A 6,531-nucleotide genomic window follows, 5' to 3' on the forward strand; every position below is an offset into this window, starting at 1 on the left:
GCAGGGGTGGGGGGCGGGTGGGAGGGAAAGGCAAATGCAGATATATATTAAAGACAAATACTCGAGACCCGCGAGCAGCAGCCGCTGGGCACCGGCGCAGGGGAGAAGGGGAGCGGGCATTGCTCGCGGACTGCTGGGGTCACTTCTCTGCCCACGGGCTCCCTGCTCCCCCAGTTTTTTTTCTCTCTTTGTTAACAAATGTGTCTGAGTCTTGGAAAACACCCCAACCCCGGAAATGTGTGGGAAAAGAAAACAAAAACTTTCCAAATCCCTACAGTCCTGTGCAATTTGTTCGGGGCGGGTCCTTCTTGGACATTAGTCCTGGCTCTGGACTGGGGTCTGGGCCCCAATTGGGGCCCGGGATAGCCGGTAAGTAGTCCCCTGACGTCTGGGGCTGGACACGCCTTTGGGCTCCTCTGGGCCACTTGTCTTGGTCTCCCCACATGGCGCTGGGCTGAGGCCGGCCAGGAAGCCACCCTGCGTGGTGGCCCCTCTGGTGTGTGGCCTTGGTGGAGTGGAGCGGAGCCTCGGGCCAGACACCCTGTGGCTCTGGGGCCTGGGGTGCAGGGGTACCGGCCTTGCCACAGACTTGGGGACAGGCAGGTCACTCCTCCCAGAGCTTCAGCAGCTGGCCCACATTTGCCTCTGGTTCTGCCTAAACCCAGAGTCAGCTCCTGGCCTCTCGGAGGCTGGACCTTGGCCTGTCACCCCATGTCACCCTGCTGACTGTGGCAGTTCCAAAGGGTGGCAGCTGGAAGTGGAGCCCACACACCACGACTGGGTATTGGTCCTTGCTGGGGACGCTGGTCCCAGACACCCCAGAGCCTCGGTTGCAGGAGCAGAGACCCCTCAGATGGGGGGTGTATGTCAGGAACCAAGTGTGCATCCTGGGGAGACCAGAGGGGGCGTCTGGCTCTCCCAGGCGTCGGGTGGCTCGCCTCACCTCAGACACTCAGCCACTCGTCACTCCCGCCTTCCGCGGGTCGGTCCCTCTTGGGCATCATAGTGGCCACGTGCGGACAATCCTGCTGCTGGCTCATTCTGCCAGTCCATTCTCCTGGCATGTCCAGTTTGTGAGCCTGCTCCAGTCGAGGCCTCCCAGGGCCTTGCTTGCTGTAGCCCCGCGGTCCCTTCCCTCAGTCCTGAGAAACCTTTGTCGGGGTGTGCCCTCGGGGCCCTTGAGTCCCACAGGGACGGCAGAGGGCAGCTCCTTCCCAGCGTGTGGGTTTCGGTGGCCTCTGCTCACCCGGGCTAGATCCTGGGAGGAAGCACTGGCCGCTGCTGCTCACATTCTTGGAGCCTGACATTGGCATCGCCAAGGTGAGCCCTAAGCTCCTATAGAAGCCTGGCGGCGTCCAGCTGGATGTGTGGTTCCTGTGCTGGCGATGTCCCTCCCCAGGGGTCCCTGGCCCCCCAGCTGCAGCTGCTGCTCCCTCCATCCAAAGGTCAGAGACGTCTCCTGGGCTCTCCTACCCCTCCCCACATACCAAAGAAAACAGGTGGCAGGAATTCCTTGATGCAGAAGGCAAAGGACACTGTTACTCCAGAAATTTCTGGAATGGCCCTGAAGAGTCCGGCAGAGAAGGACGGTGCAGCACAACCACAGTCGGGCCCCTTGCTGGTGGCTGGCGTTTTCACCTCTGCACGGTCAGGAGGCTAAGAGCTCCTGTCACCCACGGGTGTGTCCCTAAGAGAAGGCCTGCCACCTGGTGGCGGCCCCAGCTGCCCTGTGGGCCTGTGGTCACTGCCTAGAGTGCCCGTTCTCCCTTTGCTGTGGGCAGCCCCAGAGGGAGAGGCCCCAGGGCTCCCAGCTTCCAGGCCCTGCAGAGAGGGCACTAGCAGCAGGTGGCCTTGTGTCCTGGACACTGCGGCCACCTGAAAGGGCCAGGAGCGTGGTCACTCAGAACGCAGCCAGAGAGATGGCCAGTCACTGGGTGCTGCCTGTGTGTGTGTGGGGGGAGATGGAGCCCCGGATTTTCTCTTCTAGACACCCTGGGGCCACGAATGTTGAGCAAGGGCAGGAAAAGCATCTGGGGTTCAGCTTGGCATCAGGCGAACCGAACACTGAAAGTCTGGGACGGGCAGGGACAGCCTCACCTCGGGGCATCTTACAGATGCGATCGCCACCCCAGTTTGTCCAGGGGTCTTCACTGAGGGGTGGCGCAGCAGAGGCCTGAAGGACGTGGCCCCCAAGAAGCGCAGGAGCACATCTCCCGGGCCAGGGAGCGAGCTGTCTTCCGGGCACAAGGCATTGTCTCTGCTCCGCGCTGACCTCTGTGTGAGTGCCGTGGACACCCGAGTCTGCGTGTGTGAGTGTGGGGTGCAGCCCTCTGCCCCACCTCCAGGCCCAGGCGTCCAGAGACTACCGGAGCACAACTCTGGGGTGACTCACAGATGGAGTGGAGGGCGGGGCCCCCGGGCAGCAAGCGGCTCCTGCCTGCGCCCGTGTGTGGTGGCCAGGCCCGGGGAGCGTGGGGGCCCCCTTTCTGTCCGCAGGGGCCAGGCTGATCTGAGCATCCCCGCCCCCGAGGGCGGCCTGCCCATGTTGTGGCCCCGTCCTGCCTGGCCCGGCCACGTGCCACAGACAGCCCACTGTTCAGAGCTTAGCGCCATATCTGTTAAATTGGGGCGACATCACTTCGGAGGGCTCAGGAAAAGATGGACCCAGAGGAAGCCTTGGGGTGTCCACCCCAGGGCACTCACTCCAGCCTGGCGCATGAGGGCGGAGAGCTGGCCGGGAGCAGGCCGATTGGGGAGGACCCCCGGTGACCCCCTCCACTTCCACACCATCTTGGGGCGCATCCCCGGGGTCAGTGAGGGCAGTCATTGGTTTCTAGTTTTGTACTTTATTCACTCCGGTCTCCCCACCAGTGCCCCTGTTACTGGCTCTGTGTGGGAGCTGGAGCACTGGGGCCAAGGCCCACCCCAACATCTGGGCGGGGTGACCGAGGCAGGAGCTTCCTGCAGCCTCCGGCTGGACCCACAGCAGGCCACTGGAGTGGGTGGGAGGCTGGGTGGGGCTGTCGGGAAGAGGTGTTGGGGCCGGTGGGGGAGGGCCCTAGGGAGAAGCTGGCCGCAGGACCCGCCACTGGGCTGGGGTGGCGTGGGGTGTGGACGGGTCAGAGCCCCCTTCTGGGTGAAGCTGGAGCCTCGCCCTCCTGTGAGAGGCTGGAGGCCTTCTCCACGTGTCTGAGCCGGGGACGCACAGGCCCTGCAGGCCCCTCTCCTGGGCCTCGTCCCTGGTCCTCCTGGCCATCCCGGGGAGGCCGCGTGCCGCTGTGCCAGGCAGCCTCCTGCAGTCGATGCATCCTGTGCCCCTCCTGTGCTGAGGCCACTCGTCGGGAGGGTGGCCCCAGCCCTGGGGTGCCTGGAGACCCAGTCTTGCTCTCCTGCCTTCTCCATAACAGAGAAGCCTCCGCCCCTCATCCAGGGGACTAAAAGCGTGTGGAGCTCAGGACAGGGCCCTCCGGGGGGCTGTGGGCTGCCTTCTTTCTCCCCCTGCCCAGGAAAGACAGGGGAGAGGTTATGTCTGAGGAGATGCAGAGTGACCCCTGACCTGAGGACTCAGGAGCTGCCTGCTCTTGGGGGCCTGGGACTGAGCTCCCTGCCCTGTGACGGGGGTGGGCACCGGCACTCCTGATGGTCACCGAGGGCCCTCGGCGGCAGCGCCTGTGAGCACCCTGCAATGGCCAGGCCCCTCTCCACCGCTAGAGGTGGAGATGGGGGTAGGTGGGATGCAGAGCGAGGAGAGTGTCTTCCGGGAGGCTCAACCCCAGTGTCCACTCTCCCAAAGTGCTGTGTGACCTGGGCCAGTCCTGTCCCTCTCTGGGCCTGTTTCTCTCCCTACCCCCGCAGTGGGGCAGGTAGCCAGCCCGCCTTAATCCAGGGGCCCTTGAGGGTGACCCTGGGGCTGGGCCCACTCACTGGCTCTGCATGTCTTGGATGGTGTCGGGCAGCGGCAAGCCCCGGGTCTCGGGCAGCAGCAGTGCAGCCAGGCCGCTCAGCACCGGCAACGCCCCGTACACCATGAGGGGTACAGAGGCGCCGTATGCCCCCATCAGCCGGACCAGAGGCCCCAGGATGGCTCCCACGCGGGCCCCCATCTGGCACAGGCCCACCGCGGTCACCCTGTCCAGACAGATGCACCTGCAGTCGCTCTGTAGCCCACAGCCTGGACCTCCCACGAGGGCGGCCACCCGGCTCCGAAGGGCCAGAGTGCGCGGCCCGAACTTCAGGCCACCCCCGGCCCCCGGCAGCCCCAGGGCGCCCCCTCGCCGGGCCCAGGAACAGCCTCACCTGAGCACGGTGGGGAAGAGCTCACCACTGTAGACGGAGATGCAGGTGAAGGTCGCCCCCAGCCCCGCAAGTCCCAGCACAGCCAGGGCTGAGCGCAGACCCCCCATCTCTGTGGACAGAGGGGCGTTGGCAGGGCCGTGGTGGGGCCCCAGGGCAGACCAGGGCTCGCTGTGGCGCAGACCTGCCCTGGAGCTTCCGAATGCCTGAGTACCCGGGGGGCTCCCCAGCTCCACACTGGCCCTCCACCCTAAGTGACCTCAGGGCCACATTCCTCACCGGCCTCCCCGGGGCACCAGCCAGACCTGGGGACCCCTCCTCCCCTGCTCCGTTCCCTGGCCCTCCCCACCACCCCTCCCCCGGGCTCCCCATGCAGGCGTCTCTCCCTCCCGGCTCACCCAGGGGCACCAGCGTGTTGGCCAGGATGCACAGCCCTGCCAGCACCAGCGAGGCCACCTGAGTGGGCCGCCGTCCCACACGGCTCAGCAGCAGCAGAGCGGCCATCTTGGCCGGGATGTCCACCCCTCCGATGAGAACCTGGAGCAGGAAGATGTTGCTGCCCAGGGCCTGCAAGTCCATGGTCAGGCCGTAGAAGGTGAAGCCAAAGGCGAACCTGCGGGTGGGGCCTGCGGATCAGGCCGGGGGCTCCGGGAGGTGGGGTGCTCTGGGGCGGGGGCTCTGGGATGGTTCCCCAGGTGCCTCTGGCGATGCTTCCCACGGGGTTTGGCCATGGGAGGCCCTGGGGGGGGCTGGAGCTGGGACCGGAGCAGTGGCTTCTTGGTCACCGCAGACGCCCCTCTCCGGCTCCAGCCTCCACTGAGCAGGACCCCCGCCCCGTGACATTGGGGTCCCTCCAGACAAGAGGGAGTCGCCTCTTTCTGTCCTCTGAGGCTCCTCAGCCCGCTGGGCCGGGCCTGGTAGGGAGCCTCCCTGCCGGCCTCTCTCCCCCCCCAAGACGAGATGCTGGCCCCGTTTCCTGGCGGGGGGCGGGCCGGGCAGGTCCTAGAGACCCCAGGCCAGGCCCCTGACTCCAGGTTACCCGAGGGTGGGGCAGAGGCAGGCCAGGGGTGGGGGCACCTACCAGCACAGACAGGAGACGCAGGTCCGGAGGCCCAGCCCGGGTGTGCGCAGCAGGGTGCCCAGGCTGGCGGGGGCACTGCCCGCTCGCAGCTCCTCCTGCATGGCGGAGAGCAGGCTCTGCACGGGCGGGGGCGGGGGGGCCTCAGTCGGGTCCTCCGGGGCTCGGCGTGCAGGGGCAGGCAGAGGGTGCGGGACAGGCCAGCCGCCTCACCTCCACGGTCATCGCGTCCCCCACGGCCCTCCTCCTGTTGATGGCGGCCACCCTCCGCAGCTCCCGCAGGCCCCGCTCCAGCCTGCCCCTGATGAGGAGCCACCGTGCCGACTCTGCCAGCCACCTGGGGGCGGAGCAGCTGGGTCGCCGGCCGGGCTCACTGTCCCCCGTCCCTCCTGCCCACCAGGCGCCTCACTGAGGTGGCGGGTCAGTGGGTGGGCAGTGAAGGCCACGGAGGCGGTGGTCCCATGCCAGCCCGGTCGCCCCGTCCCAGCAGGACACCCTCTGCCTCCCTCCCCCGGCCTCCTGCCTCTCTCAGGTCGGGAGTCCCTGCTCCCCTCCCTGCTCCCCACCCTGAGCCTGTGTAGGCGTGTGGTGACCCCAGCAGCTCGGGACCACCGTCCTGCAGGCCCGGACAAGACCCGCCTCTTGGGTGCAGGTGGCCCCCCTGGGCAGCGCCCCACACAGCCCGGCGCCCCACACAGCCCGGCGCCCCCAGCCTGGCGCCCAGGCTCAGCAGGCCCAGCCCTGCACCTCCTCCCCAGCCCGCTGAGTCCCACAGCGCCCCGCCTTCCCTGGGCTCCTGCCTCCAGGCCCTTGCTCAGGCAGGTCCCCCAGCCCTGCTCCCCCTGTGATCAGTGGCCCCTGAGGGGTCACCTGCCTGCTGGGGCCCTGCGGGCCTTGGGGCTTGCAGGACAGGGAGGGAAGGGACCGGAGGTAGAGGTCGTGCTGAGGCCCAGACCTGCCGGGCTGGGGTGCGGGGACAGTGAGGGGGTCACAGTGACGCTGACCTAGGGCTGAGGGGCCGCTGTCAACTCTGGGGGTGCCTGGGGAGGGGCCCGTGCCAGGAGACCCCTGTGACCCCGTAAGGGAGGCTGAAGCACGAGGCCGAGGGGGATCAGAGGCCGCACTGAGGGCCCAGGCCTGCGGCGGAGCAGGGAGGCGGC

This window comes from Condylura cristata, unplaced genomic scaffold (assembly GCF_000260355.1).
Source record: "Condylura cristata isolate star-nosed mole 26May11 unplaced genomic scaffold, ConCri1.0 scaffold00015, whole genome shotgun sequence".
Lineage (NCBI taxonomy): Eukaryota > Metazoa > Chordata > Mammalia > Eulipotyphla > Talpidae > Condylura > Condylura cristata.